Raw genomic sequence first — 16,252 nt, 5'->3', positions numbered from 1 at the left:
TCTCCAACTTGGATTCGACTCTCCTGCTAATCTACCTATAGTAACTCAATCTAATTAACCAGCCTGGTCTAATCCATGCGGTGGGTGTGATGCTTCCCTGATCTGCCCCTGTCTCTCTGAGTGTTGCCTGTGGAAAGAGAAAGAGCATGTGTGCCCTGTCCATTTATATGGTTGCCCCCTTGTGGTAGTGTCACCTCTGGGTGTCTTGGCTGCCCATTGGTCGTGTCCTATTCTATGTGTTCATTAGCTGTATGTCTACATGTCATGACGTCTCTGGTGCTCCCTCTAGTGTTTACTTAGTCTTAGTGTATTTGCATTAACCCCTTGTGTATTTACAGTGATGTGTATCACCACACGCTTGATAGATAATTAGGCGACTCAGGAGAGGGTATATGGCTACAAGACGTAACAGAGATGGACTCTGCAAAGCATGGGCAAGTTTGAAAACCAGGACAGGATTGCAAATTCAATAGACTGAGCAATGTGAAGCACAGGTCGATTTATGGATGGGGTGGTGGGGATGAGCGGGAATGGGGAAGACTGACTTTATTTGGTGCTGAGTCTGGGTGTTGGTGTTTACATCAGTAACTACTCGCAAACCTGATTCCACAGTGCAACAATCACCAGCCTGTACCATCAGGTGCACTATCTATTGCTAAATGCAAAATTCCTGCATGATCAGTACTTAGTGCCAGTCTAAATATACAAAGTTGACATTACCACGATTTGACCCCATGAATCTACAGTTTTTGTACTATTCTCGTTGACAGATGTTGGTTAATTTTGTGATTAGTTTCAGAAATGTTTAGGGGATTTTCAGTGTTCCATTTCACAGTTGTTGCGGCTGCTAAATTCTTGCCTTACAAGTCGCGAGAGCTCAAGAAGTAATTCACAAGGTGGATCCATTACAACCTCTGGAATTTGAAATATCCCCCATACAGTTTCTAAGTAGATTCCCAGTTGTAAATGACCTGGATAATCTCCTGGAATCTCATTGAGATTCTTCACAATAAATCAGACCAGAATCTCATGCCAGCTTGTAATGTGGTGTCCATGGGGCAGCAGAGCAAAGCTTGAAAATCACACTCTCTTGGGCAGAAAGGGAGCTGAAAAACAAAAAAGGAACACTCAACAAGTGCCATCGGTTTGTTCATCCTGAGGCTTGTCAACTCTGGCTGCATGCCTTTCTGGAGGTTTGATCACGTGACATTGTGACCACCTGACATCAAATAGAACATAGAACATAGATCAGTACAGCACAGTACAGGCCCTTCAGCCCACAATGTTGTGCCGACCATTTATCCTAATCTAAGGTCAACCTAACCTACACCCTTTCAATTTACTGCTGCCCATGTGTCTGTCTAAGAGTTGCTTAAATGTCCCGAATGACTCTGACTCCACCACCTTTGCTGGCAGTGCATTCCACACATCCGCCACTCTGTGTAAAGAACTGACCTCGGACATCTCCTCTATACCTTCCTCCAATCACCTTAAAATTAGGTCCCCTCATGACAGCCATTTCTACCCTGGGGAAAAGTCTCTGGCTATCCACTCTATCCATGCCTTTCATCACCTTCTACACCTCTTTCAAGTCACCTCTCTGCCTTCTTCGCTCCAGTGAGAAAAGCCCTAGCTCCCTCAACCTTTCTGCATAAGACACACCCTCCAGTCCAGGCAGCATCCTGGTAAATCTCCTCTGTACCCTCTCCAAAGCATCCACATCCTTCCTATAATGAGGCGACCAGAACTGGACACAATATTCCAAGTGTGGTCTAACTAGAGTTTTGTAAAGCTGCAGCAAAACCTCGCGGCTCTTAAACTCAATCCCCCTGTTAATGAAAGCCAACACACCATACGCCTTTTTAACAACCCTATCAACCTGGGTGGCAACTTTGAGGGATCTATGTACATGAACCCCAAGATCCCTCTGTTCCTCCACACTTCCAAGAATCCTGCCTTTAAACCTGTATTCAGCATTCACATTCGGCCTTGCAAAACATATCACTTCACATTTATCGAGGTTGAACTCCATCTGCCACTTCTCAGCCCAGCTCTGCATCCTGTCAATGTCTTGCTGTTACCTGCAACAACCCTTAACACGATCTACAACTCCTCCAACCTTTGTGTCATCGGCAAACTTACTAACCCACCCTTCCACTTCGCCATCCAAGTCATTTATAAAAACCACGAAGAGCAGAGATCCCAAAACAGATCCTTGCGGGACACCACTGGTCACCGCCCTCCAGGTGGAATACTTTCCATCCACTACCACTCGCTGTCTTCTTTCGGCCAGCAAATTCTGTATGCAGACAGCCAAATTTCCCTGTATCCCATGCCCCCTAACTTTCTGAATGAGCCAACCATGGGGAACCTTATCAAATGCCTCACTGAAATTAATATACACCACATCCACTGCCCAACCTTCATCAATGTGTCTCGTCACATCCTCAAAGAATTCATTGAGGCTTGTGAGACATGGCCCGCCTCTCACAAAGCCATGCTGACTATCTTTAATCAAACTATGTTTTTCTAAATAATCATAAATCCTATCTCTCAGAATTCTTTCCAATATTTTGCTCACCACACACGTAAGACTGATGGGTCTGTAATTCCCAGGGATTTCCCTATTCCTTTTCTTGAACAGGGGAACGACATTCGCCTCCCTCCAATCATCTGGTACTACTCCAGTGGAGAGTGAGGACATAAAGACAATCGCAAACGGCGCAGCAATCTCCTCCCTCGCTTCCCGTAGTAACCTTGGGTATATCCCGTCAGGCCCAGGGGACTTATCTATCCTGATGCTTTTCAAATGATCTGATCACATGACATCAACAAAGGTTACTGCATCTACCGGAGAGGATGGCTCGGCTGTGCTTGATCATCTTTGTTTGTGGTTTTTCCAGCTCGTGGCTATTGAACTCAAATTCTACTGAACTCAGATTCTATGTGAAGGTGACAAATCGGAACTGCGAGCCAACTTCAACAATTAACTTTTGAAAATGAATATTATGCATTAGTATGAATAAAAATGTTGCCTTTATAATTGAAGATTTGTTTTGCATGAAAATGTCGAATATTCTGATACTGATTGTACATTCATATTCTCCACTTTACAGTGTATGTACTGTGAAAGTGCACATTATGATCATTTGGACAGATGCACCTTAATCCGGGATAGTCAACATGGATTTGTGAAGGGTAAGTCTTGCCTTACAAATTTGATTGAATTCTTTGAGGAGGTAACTAAGTGTGTAGATGAAGGTAGAGCAGTTGATGTCATATACATGGATTTTAGTAAGGTGTTTGATAAGGTTCCCCATGGTCGGCTTATGAAGAAAGTAAGGAAGTGTGGGATAGAGGGAAATTTGGCCATTCGGATAAGTAACTGGCTATCACATAGAAGACAGAGGGTGGTGGTGGATGGAAAATTTTCAGACTGGAGACCAGTTACCGACAGTGTACCACAGGGATCAATGCTGGGTCCTCTGCTATTTGTGATTTTTATCAATGACTTGGAGGAGGGGGCTGAAGGGTGGGTCAGTAAATTTGCTGATGACACCAAGATTGGTGGAGTAGTGGATGAGGTGGAGGGCTGTTGTAGGCTGCAAAGAGACATTGACAGGATGCAGGGCTGGGCCAAAATATGGCAGATGGAGTTTAACCCTGATAAGTGTGAGGTGATTAATTGTGATAGAAAAAATTTGAATGCGGATTACAGGGTCAACGGCAGTGTTCTGAGGAATGTGGAGGAACAGAGAGATCTTGGGGTTCATGTCCACAGATCTCTGAAGGTTGCCACTGAAGTGGATAGAGCCGTGAAGAAGGCTTATAGTGTGTTAGCGTTTATTAACAGGGGAGTTGAGTTTAAGAGCCGCAGGGTTATGCTGCAACTGTACATGATCCTGGTGAGACCACATTTGGAGTATTGTGTGCAGTTCTGGTCACCTCACTATTGGAAGAATGTGGAAGCATTGGAAAGGGTGCAAAAGAAATTTACCAAGATGCTGTCTGGTTTGCAGGATAGGTCTTATGAGGAAAGGTTGAGGGAGCTAGGGCTTTTCTCTTTGGAGCGGAGCAGGATGAGAGGCGACTTAATAGGTTTATAAGATGATGATGGGGATAGATAGAGTGGATGTTCAGAGACTATTTCCTCGGGTGGATGTAGCTGTTACAAGGAGGCATAACTATAAGGTTCAGGGTGGGAGATATAGGAGGGATGTTCGAGGTAGGTTCTTTACTCAGAGAGTGGTTAGGGTGTGGAATGGACTGCCTGCTGTGATAGTGGAGTTGGATACTTTAGGAACTTTCAAGCGGTTATTGGATAGGCACATGGAGCACACCAGAATGGCAGGGAGTGGGATAGCTTGATCTTGGTTTCGGAAAAAGGTCGGCACAACATCGAGGGCCGAAGGGCCTGTTCTGTGCTGTACTGTTCTATGTATTATATTGTGTAATGTAGCTCACAATATGTAATATTACGTGTTCCTGTAACAGTTACTGTGTGATTTTAACTACAATTTAACCAATCAGTAATCAGTACAATGGTGTGGGCATGATCAAATTATGTTCTTTGATCTCATTTACTGGTTCTCAGTTTTTGGAATGGTTAGGTACATGTACAAATTTATGAAACAGAATGAGAAACATAATTTGAAATTGCTTATTGTCACAAATAGGCTTCAAATGAAGTTACTGTGAAAAGCCCCTAGTCACCACATTCCGGCGTCTGTTCGGGGAGGCTGTTACGGGAATTGAACCGTGCTGCTGGCCTGCCTTGGTCTGCTTTCAAAGCCAGCGATTTAGCCCTGTGCTAAACAGCCCCTATGTTTGAAACTTTTGGCAAGACTGCAGTCTAAAGCAGGTGAGAGTGACTGCCCTCGACATCAAGACAGCATTTCACCGAGTATGGCATCAAGAAGTCGGAACAAAATTGGAGTCAATGGGCATCAAACGGGGAGCTCTCCACTGGTTGGAGTCATACCTGACATAAAGGAAGATGGTTGTGGTTGTGGGAGGTCAATCATCTCAGTCCCGGGACATCACTGCATGAGCCTAGGCCGAACCATCTTAAGCTGCTTCAAAAATGACCGTAAGATCAGAAATGGGGATGTTCACCAAATATTGCACAATGTTCAGCACCATTCATGACTCTGCGGATACTGAAGCAGTCTGTGTCTGTATGGAGCAAGGCCCGGGCAATATTCAGGATTGGGCTGATAAGTGGCAAGTCACATGAGACTGCGGCCAGTACCACCCACATTATGATGTAAAGGAACATATAACCTGAATCTAGTGGGTACTGTACACATCTTGTACTGGGTAGATATAATAATAATCATTTTTATTGTCACAAGTGGGCTGACATTAACACTGCAATGAGGTTACTGTGAAAATTGCCTCGTCGCCACATTCCGGCGCCTGTTTGGGTACACAGAGGGAGAACTCAGAATGTCCAAATTACCTAACAGCACGTCTTTCAGGACTGTGGGAGGAAACCGGAGCACCTGGAGGAAAACCACGCAGACACAGGGAAAATGTGCAAACTCCCCACAGACAGTGATTCAAGTCGGGAATCGAACCTGGGACCCTGGTGCTGTGAAGCCACAGTGCTAACCATTGTGCTACCATGCTGCCCATTGAGATGTGTGTTGATGCAAGCATGGAGAGAGTTCCTATTGTAGACCGTATGCTGTGTGTATGTATATAGTTATGAGTAGGAATCGAACCTTGGACCCTGGTGCTGTGAAGCCACAGTGCTAACCACTGTGCTACCATGCTGCCCATTGAGATGTGTGTTGATGCAAGCATGGAGAGAGCTCCTATTGTAGACCGTATGCTGTGTGTATGTATATAGTTATGAGTAGGAATCGAACCTTGGACCCTGGTGCTGTGAAGCCACAGTGCTAACCACTGTGCTACCATGCTGCCCATTGAGATGTGTGTTGATGCAAGCATGGAGAGAGCTCCTATTGTAGACCGTATGCTGTGTGTATGTATATAGTTATGAGTAGGAATCGAACCTTGGACCCTGGTGCTGTGAAGCCACAGTGCTAACCACTGTGCTACCATGCTGCCCATTGAGATGTGTGTTGATGCAAGCATGGAGAGAGCTCCTATTGTAGACCGTATGCTGTGTGTATGTATATAGTTATGAGTAGTTAATAAACATTTAGCATGGGATTTCCCAGTCCTGCCAGTGGCAGGTATTGCCACAGGTGGGATGAGAAAATTTAAAGTGTCCAAAAGCCAACAGTGCAGCATTCTGTTAGCGTTATCCAAGACTGTCAGGCTAGATTTTTGTGTTCAAATCTCTTGGGGGTCTTGAACACACAACCTTCTGACGGGAATTGAGGGCTACCAACTAAGCCATGCCATTTTAACCTGCAGGTTAAAATCAGGGCCTGGTGCCAAAAAGGGGTCGAAAATTTAAAATGGAAATAAGACGAAAAAAATTCAGATGGTCTTGACTCTTCCTGAAAAGGTGGTGGAGGCAGAGGTTTTGAACATTTTTTAGGCAGAGGCAGATAGATTCTTGGTAAACAAAGGGATGACAGGTTATTGGGGTGTAGGAGGTTAGATCGGCCATTTTCTTATTAAATGGCAGAGCAGACATGAGGGGCTGAATGGCCTACTCCTGTTCTTAATTCCTACACTCGTATGTGTAGTGGTGCAGCACTCCATCCTTTAACACCTGCACTTTCACAGGTGGGATATTTTCATTTGAATTGCTGTCGGCCCTGCCCATCTCAATAATGATGTGGAGATGCCAGCATTGGACTGGGGTGAGCACAATAAGAAGTCTTACAACACCAGGTTAAAGTCCAACAGGGTTGTTTCAAACACTAGCTTTCGGGACGCAGCTCCTTCCTCAGGTGAATCTGAATAATGGGAGATGCTTCCGGAATGTTTCTGAACTCACCGGGAAGCGGTTGGGGCGGGGGAACAAATATCGAGCAATTTACCACAGAGACAAGAACTAAGTGCTGGGCAAAACTGTGCACAACTGTCAAGAGTTTCTCTGGTGTTTTAGATTAAGGGAAAACGCCAAGCCGTCAAGAATTGCAAGCCAGGTAGCCATTTTGTATCTAACTTGCACAAGAGAAGTCACATTTCTGATGGAGCGTTCAGCAATCAAAGTGTTTGCGAGCTCCAGAATGGTACCAGAGAAAAGAGTGGGGGCTGTGTCAGGAGAACATAAACAGCTCAAGACCTTAAGCTGACAGAGGGCTCTCACTAGTCCCTGACTGGACTCTCCACCTCCATGGCAACACCAAAGCATTGAACCAGATGATTGGCCTCCAATGAATTGCAGATAAGACCGAATGGGAGTGAATTGATGTGAATTTAATGCAGAAGAAAGTGATGGAAAGGGAGGTCCACTTGGTTCATATTTGAATAAAGCAAACAGGGGCAGACAAAAGGCTGACAGCTGTAAATGACATTGTCAGTACAAAAATTATCAGCAAGTTTACAATCTGTTTGCTCATGTTGAACAAACAGAATGTGTGTGGCATCCTTTGCCTCGGTGAATGGCAGAAAACACTCACAGGCCGCAGGACACAGGCAGATATCAATTCCGTGGTGCTGCTGCCATAATTAGATAGCCATTTGACAGCCACAATAAGACTAGAGATTCAGCTCCAGTTTTTCTTTTAAATGTAAGACAAGCAGTGAAGCCAGGGGGGTGGTGGTGGTGGTGGGGACAGATGTACTCCCTGTATCTGTGCAATGAGTTATGCGGCTGGAACCCAGGACAATTCATTTAATGGGCCGAACATTCCGAATGCCGAGACTTAAGTTTCCTAGCGAGGGCTCCAGTCAGCAGTCTTATTTCCCCGTTCCCTCAACGAGGAGAAGAATCAGAGATGCCTCTGAAGAAAGACTCTTCTTTTTTTTCCCTCCCTCCCATTGTTTTGTCTGCCTTGTCACTCGATTTGCCCTGAACTTGTTAACTTTTCAATGGTTTTTGTTCATGAGAAGGGACGACACAAGAGAAAGACGCCAGTTACCCCAGCCACCGCGGGCAAACAAAAAAGGGGTAGAATAAATATATTTTTAGATATATATTTGCTCTCTCCTCTGCCTCCCGGACCCCTTGGAGTGCACTGCTTATTCATACAAGGCTTGGAGGATGGGTATTGTTAATAAGACTCAGAATTCCTTCACAGTACAAACTTGCTGCTAATTTGCTACTTGCATTGTGTTTTTGAAATGCAAAGGAGAGAAAAGCAGCAGTGCTGAAAATTAGGGGGGGGGGGTTGCTCGTCTGCAAAGGTGTTGCTTTGATATAAGGTCAGAGTCGAAACGAGACGGGTTCAGCACATAACTGGGCTTGCCATTCAGCCTCTTGTTTGCAAAGGCTGTTCCATTAGAATTGATGTCAAAAAACCCGCACACTTTCTGGAGCTTACTTCGAAAGATTATGGTGCCGCCGGGAACAGCAGCCATTTAAATGCAAATGTGGCAACTTTGCGAAGGCCTTTTTAAACACGAGAGAAGAAGATAGAGGAGGGGGGGGGGGGGGGGGGGGGAGGCCGAGAGATCTTTTAAGGATGAACTGGGCAGATACCCTCACGGATTGGAGATACAGACGCCTGTATAATGGGGAAAAGGAGCCTCAGCCACATCACAAAGCGGCAGGTGACTAAGGTCTGTTTTAGTCAGATAAAAATAAATGAAGACAATGTGGTGATGATGGCGGGGGGGGGGGGGGGGGGCTGTAATAGGCAAGCAGGCACTCCAACATCAAAACACATTCATTTCCACACATCAAAAAAAGTTGATCCAATTATTGCTTAACTGGCTGACAATAGCTACTCCAGCGGGCACTTTGTATTTGAATCTAAATTGCTGTTTCACTTCCTGATATGGCAAGCGGGTCATAATTGGGTGACCATCATTAAAAGTTGTTTGATTTGGAGCCCCGCAGTGTTTGATTAAGAGGGCGAATGCAAATTTGATGAAAGCATGAGGATAAATTTACATATCAGCTTCAGCTCACACGGAGTGAGTAAACACTCTGTTTATCTCAAGTGTCATTTTATGATTTCAACAGAATATAAAACTGACCTTGGTCTAGTCAGTGCAGCCGACCTGAATGAAATATACTGTTGTCTAAACACAATTTTGCTGGAGGAGAGCTTGTCAACAAATCCTCTGCGGCTCGGCAAACAGCGTGAGCTGGCTGGGTTATCAGCACAGAAATGGCGCAGTGTACACATCACCTACAATTACACAAAATACTGACACTCAGTGACAACCGGGGCCTTTTTTTAAAAAAAACTTGGCATCGCCGGACAAACAACGAGAGAAAGTCTTGCAAAAAGTAAGGCCCTTGTGAAGTTAAAGGATCCTGCACTTCTCCCGTTTCTCAGGCGAAGAAGCTGAAGTGGCTGAAATTCCTATTTATTTTAAATATATATATAAGTTGAAACGAAAAGGGACATTCAATTCCATTGAAAGAACGACTGGCGGCTTCCACGAGGCCTTCTGTGCACTAAATATCCCAAACACAAACAGTCAATTTCCCCCACAGCAGCAATTTGATAATGACCAGAATATGGGGTTTTAAGTGTTGCTTTCCAAACGGGGCTTATTCTCCTTCGAAATAGTGAGGTGTAATATTTTAGATCCACTGGAGAGGATGGGGCTTTGGTTTAATGTCTGATCTGAAGGCAGCACCTCTGATGGGAAGGCAGATTATTATCTGAATGGCCATAAATTAGGAGAGGAGACTGTGCAACGAGACCTGGGTGTCCTTACACACCAGTCACTGAAGCATGTAGGTGCAGTAGGTGGTAAAGAAGGCAAACAGTATGCTAGCCTTTATAGCCAGAGGATTCAAGTACAGGAGCAGCGATGTCTTGCTGCAATTATACAGTGCCTTGGTGAGGCCGCACCTGGAATATTGTGTGCAGTTTTGGTCTCCTTATCTGAGGAAGGATGTTCTTGGGGCAGCACGGTAGCACAATGGGTAGAACTGTTGCTTTACAGCTCCAGCGTCCCAGGTTGAATTCCCAGCTTGGGTCACTGTCTGTGTGGGTTTCTCCGGGTGCTCCGGTTTCCTCCCACAAGTCCCGAAAGATGTGCTGTTAGGTAATTTGGATGTTCTGAATTCTCCCTCAGTGTACCCGAACAGGCAGCAGAGTGTGGCGACTCGGGGCTTTTCACAGTAATTTCATTGCAGTGTTCATGTAAGCCTACTTGTGACAATAAAGATTGTTGTTATTATTGCGAGTGCACAGAAGGTTAACCAGATTGATTGCTGAGATGGCGGGACTGACGGATGAGGAGAGATTGGATATGTGAGGATTGTATTTGCTGGAGCTCAGAAGAATGAGGGGGCATCTCATAGAAACCTATAAAATTCTTTTTTTTCAATGTTTTTATTGGGTTTTCACATTTTGTATTTCACAACTCATGTTATATGTCACACCTTATATAACTGTGACAACCAGGGGAAAAAACATACAAAACAACATAACAAAAAAAAAGAGAGCAAGGAATAAAAGGAGGTAAAAAGACCGACAGATGTCAGTATAGATATTTAGATACAATTGTTTTTCCTCCTGTTGTGGCTATGTTCCCCCTTTGAACGGCTTTGCTTTGTTGCAGTTCCCAGTTTGGCCCGGGTGCGTATTTACAGATGTCTATCGATCTTCAGTTTTAGTCCCTTGTCCCTTTCGCTTTCCTAATGTGTCCTCCTTGCATCCCTCCCTTTCCTTTCCATCTTTATCCCATGACTCGCTTGGTCTCCTTCCACCCCCCCCCCCCCCCCCCTTACTCTATTGGTTTCTGGCTACGAACAGATCCTGGAACAAGTCGGTGACCGTCTTCCACCGCCTTTGAAAGCCCTTTCCGGCCCTCGGATGGCACATTTTATTTTCTCCAATTTGAGAAATTTTACTTGATTGGACAGCCAGTCTGCAGCCTTGTGTGGTGCTGCCGATCGCCAGTCGAGCAGAATTCTCCAGCGAGCAATCAGGGAGGCAAAGGCTAGGGCGTCAGCCCCCCTCCCCATGAAGGGCTCTGGCTGATCTGAGACCCTGAAGACCGCCATTTTTCGGCACAGCACAAACCTCACTCCCACATCGTTGAAAAATAAGAAACAAAGAAAAGTACAGCACAGGCACAGGCCCTTCGACCCTCCCAGCCTGCGACCTACACCTATCGCCCATTTTCCAAAGATCTATTTCCCTCTGTTCCCCGCCCGTTCATATATCTGTCTAGATGCATCTTAAATGATGCTATCGTGCCCGCCTCTACCACCTCCACTGGCCTCGAAAAAGGCCATTCAGTCCCCAGCAAGTCTGGGACAGGCCTAGAACATGTGGGTTGGTTGACCGGGCCTTCCTGGCACCATTCACATTTATCCTTCACTGTCGGGAAGAACCTACTCATTCGGGTTCTGGTTTGGTCTGCTCTGTGCACCATCTTTAGCTGTGTTAGGGTCAACCCAGCACATGCGGAAGTGGAGTTCGCTCTGTGTAATGCTTCGATCCAGAGTCCTCCCCCTATTTCTATACCAAGTTCCTCCTCCCATTTTCTTTTGTCTAGTCGAGGGGGGAACGTACCTCCTCTAACCGTCGCCCATGAAGGTCCCCACAGTTTCCCTTCTCTTGGTCGTCCACGTCCAGCAGGTCCTCAACTAGCGAATGTCCTGGTACTGTATCTGGGAATTTATAGTTGTTTCCTTACGGAGGACGTTTCTGACCTGCTTGTGTCTTAACCCGTTTCCTTTTGGCAACTGGAACCTCTCCTTGAGTTCCCCCAGGGTCACTACTCTGTCACCCGTTTACTTGTCCCTAACCGTCAGTGTCCCCTCGTCCTGGTTCCAACTTTTCAAGGTGGCGTCCATTATTGTGGGAGTAACATGTGGTTGGATTGGATTGGATTGGATTTGTTTATTGTCACGTGTACCGAGGTACAGTGAAAAGTATTTTTCTGCAAGCAGCTCAACAGATCATTCAGTACATGGGAAGAAAAGGGAATTAAACAGAATTCAAGAAAATACATGAGAATACATAATAGGGCAACACAATATATACAATGTACTACATAAGCATTGGCATCGGATGAAGCAGACACGGGTGTAGTGTTAATGAGGTCAGTCCATAAGAGGGTCATTTAGGAGTCTGGTGACAGCGGGGAAGAAGCTGTTTTTGAGTCTGTTCGTCCGTGTTCTCAGACTTCTGAATCTCCTGCCTGATGGAAGAAGTTGGAAAAGTGAGTAAGCCGGGTGGGAGGGATCCTTGATTATACTGCCTGCTTTCCCCCGGCAGCGGGAGGTGTAGATGGAATCAATGGATGGGAGGCAGGTTCGTGTGATGGACTGGGCGGTGTTCACGACTCTCTGAAGTTCCTTGCGGTCCTGGGCCGAGCAGTTGCCATACCAGGCTGTGATGCAGCCCGATAGGATGCTCTCTATAGTGCATCTGTAAAAGTTGGTAAGGGTTAATGTGGACATGCCGAATTTCCTTAGTTTCCGGAGGAAGTAAAGGCGCTGTTGTGCTTTGTTGGTGATAGCGTCGACATGAGTGGACCAGGATAGATTTTTGGTGATTTGCACCCCTAGGAATTTGAAACTGCTAACCATCTCTACCTCGGCTCCGTTGATTCTGACAGGGGTGTGCACAGTACTTTGCTTCCTGAAGTCGATGACCAGCTCTTTAGTTTTGCTGGCATTAAGGGAGAGATTGTTGTCGCTGCACCACTCCACTAGGTTCTCTATCTCCCTCCTGTATTCGGACTCGTCGTTATTCGAGATCCGGCCCACTATGGTCGTATCGTCAGCAAACTTGTAGATGGAGTTGGAACCCAGTTTTGCCATGCAGTCGTGTGTGTACAGGGAGTAGAGTAGGGAGCTAAGTACACAGCCTTGTGGGGCACCGGTATTGAGGACTATTGTGGAGGAGGTGTTGGTGTTCATTCTTACTGACTGTGGTCTGATGGTCAGAAAGTCAAGGATCCAGTTGCAGAGTGGAGAGCCAAGTCCTAGGTTTTGGAGCTTTGATATGAGCTTGGCTGGGATTATGGTGTTGAAGGTGGAGCTGTAGTCAATAAATAGGAGTCTGATGTAGGAGTCCTTGTTTTCGAGATGCTCTAGGGATGAGTGTAGGGCCAGGGAAATGGCGTCTGATGTGGACCGGTTGCGACGGTATGCGAATTGAAGTGGGTCAAGGCGTTCCGTGAGTATGGAGGTGATGCACTTCATGATCAGCCTCTCGAAGCACTTCATTACAACTGATGTCAGGGCCACCGGGCGGTAGTCATTGAGGCACGTTGCCTGGTTCTTCTTTGGTACCGGTATGATGGTGGTCTTCTTGAAGCAGGTGGGGACCTCGGAGTGGAGTAGGGATAGGTTAAAGATGTCTGTGAAAACCTCTGCCAGCTGGTCCGCGCAGGCTCTGAGTGCACGACCGGGGATCCCGTCCGGGCCCATCGCCTTCCGTGGGTTCACTTTCAGGAAGGCCGATCTGACTTCGGAAACTGTGATGGTGGGTATGGGTGAATTATGGGTTGCTGGGGCACTCGATAGCGGATTGTTGGTTACCTGCTCAAACCGAGCATAGAATGCATTAAGTTCATCGGGGAGGGGTACGCTGCTGCCAGTTGTTGAAGATGGTGGACATTTTGGTTAGGCTAAAGTGTTGCCTTACCTGGGATCACATCTGGAGTGTGGCTAATACCACTGGACGTCTTGAGTGCTTGGTCGGGGGCAGGGGGGGGGGGGGGGGGGGGTGGGAGTGTGTTTGTGAAGAAGGCTCAGATGGATGCCCCTATGCAGGAACTCTCCTCCATCTTCACCCATTCTGCTCCCGGTTCCTTCACCCACCCCCTCACTCTTTCTGTTCTGGCTGCCCAGTGACAGAACTGTAGGCTTGGGAGGGCCAGGCCTGCCATGTTTCTTTTGCTTTGTAGGATTCCCCCCTCTCCTCACACAAATGCCATTTTTAGCCTGTGTATCGTGTTGAAGAAGGCCTTGGGCATGTAGATTGGGAAGGATCTGACCAGGAAGAGGAACCTGGCAGTGCGTTAATTATGATCGCCTGCACTCTCCCTGTCAGCGAGAGTAGGAATGGGCCCCACCTCTGCAGGTCCCTTTTAACTTCCTCCACCAGACTCGTCAGGTTCCATTTGTGGATCTGTGTCCAGTCTTGGGCTATTTGGATTCCCAGATAGCGGAATTTGGGTTGGGCTTATTTGAATGGTAGTCCGTCCAGCTCTGTCCCTGCCCCGTGGGTTCATAAGGAAGATCTCACTTTTGCTCCGGTTAAGTTTGTAACCTGAAAAGGTTCCAAACTCCGTTAGGAGTTAGATTAACCCTTCCATGCTGGCCCGGGGGTTCGAGATATAGAGGAGCAGATCATCCGCATAGAGTGAAACTCTGTGCTCTCTGTCCACCTCTGGCTAAGTGTCCAGCCCTTCACCATTCTGAGGGCGATGGCCAGTGGTTCGATTGTCACAGCAACCAGCAACAGGGATAGCGGGCATCTCTATCTAGTGCCTCTGTGTAGCTGCCAGTATTCAGAGCCAGTGGTGTTTGTCTGTACACCCGCCAGGGGAACGCTGTACAGTAGTTTTAACCAGGAGGTGAACTGTGACCCAAACCGTTCCAGTACCTCTATGAGGTACTTCGACTCGCCTCTGTCAAAGGTCTTTTCTGCGTCTAGGGAGATGATCATTTCCGGTGTCCTCTCCCCAGATGGGGTAATTATCGCGTTCAGCAGGCGCCTGATGTTCGGTGATAGCTGCTTGCTCTTGACAAAGCCAATCTGGTCCTTCGCAACTACCTCTGGTATACAACTCTCCAGCCACTTTGCCAGGGCTTTTGCCAGGATCTCTCTGTCTGCGCTGAGCAGCGAGATGGGTCTGTAGGACCCACACTCAGTCGGGTCTTTGTGCTTTTTGGGTATCCGTGATATTGAGGCTTGTGCCAGTGTCCGTGGCAGGGTGTCCCTTACTCGCGAGTCTGCAAACATCTCCCGCAGGTGCGGGCTGAATGCTGACGCAGATGTTTTGTCGAAGTCCACCGGGAATCCATCCGGTCCCGGTGCTTTCCCCCTTGCATGGAGTTGATACTCACCATGACCCATCCAGTTCTAATGGTGCTTCCAGGCCCCATCGCTTCTCTTACCACACAACCAGCATCTCCAGTCCGTCGAGGAACTACTTCATAGCCAAGCCCCCCTCGTATACAGCCCTGGTAGAAGGTGGCAAAGGCTTCGTTGACCCTTTCCTGCATAATGACTAGCCTCCTGCTGCTGTCCCTAACTTGAGCTATTTTCCTCATGACTGCCTGCTTTGTCAGCTTGTCTCCAGCTCTTGCCTCGCTGCCCTCTCCTTCCTATCTTTGCGCACCTTGTAGGCAATAATTTCCCTCCTTATCACTGCCTTCAGCACTTCCCATAATGTGGCAGATGAGACTTCCCCATTCTGGCTCTTGGTGGTAACACACCTGTCTATGGTCTGTGATATCGCCCAGCAGAATGCTTATCGATCAGGAGGGCCATGTCCAACCTCCAGGGGGTGCCCGATCCATCTCCAGCCTCACGTCCAATTAGTGTAGAGCATGGCGGGAGATTACTATTGCGCAGTACTCCACTCCCACTATCTCTGGAAGCATTGCTCTCCCTGCTACAAAAAAAGTCTAACCTAGTATATACCCTGTGTACCTGGGAGAAGAAGGAGAACTCCTTTTTCTTGGTGTGTGAACCTCCATGAGTCCACAGCCCCGATCTGTTCCATGAACACGCAAAGTTCCTTCGCCATGTTTGACTTTTTCCGTATTTGGGTTTTTTTTTTACTTAGATAGAATTTACAGTGCAGAAGGAGGCCATTCGGCCCATCGAATCTGCACCGGCTCCTGGAAAGAGCACCATACCCGAGGTTAGCACCTCCACCCTATCCCCATAACCCAGTAACCCCACCCAACACTAAGGGCAATTTTGGACACTAGGGGCAATTTATCATGGCCAATCCACCTAACCTGCACATCTTTGGACTGTGGGAGGAAACCGGAGCACCCGGAGGAAACCCACGCACACACGGGGAGGATGTGCAGACTCCGCACAGACAGTGACCCAAGCCGGAATCGAATCTGGGACCCCTGAGCTGTGAAGCGATTGTGCTATCCACAATGCTACCGTGCTGCCCGTGGGTCCTGTACATAATTAATGACCCCCCCCCCCCATGCCGAGTCTGTGTGATCTATGTCGGGGATTTCTGCTATGGTTTTCTTCATGAATTCCAC

Source organism: Scyliorhinus canicula, chromosome 1 (assembly GCF_902713615.1).
Source record: "Scyliorhinus canicula chromosome 1, sScyCan1.1, whole genome shotgun sequence".
Lineage (NCBI taxonomy): Eukaryota > Metazoa > Chordata > Chondrichthyes > Carcharhiniformes > Scyliorhinidae > Scyliorhinus > Scyliorhinus canicula.
The sequence above is the reverse complement of the archived record's forward strand: the minus strand, read 5'-3'. Positions refer to the sequence as shown.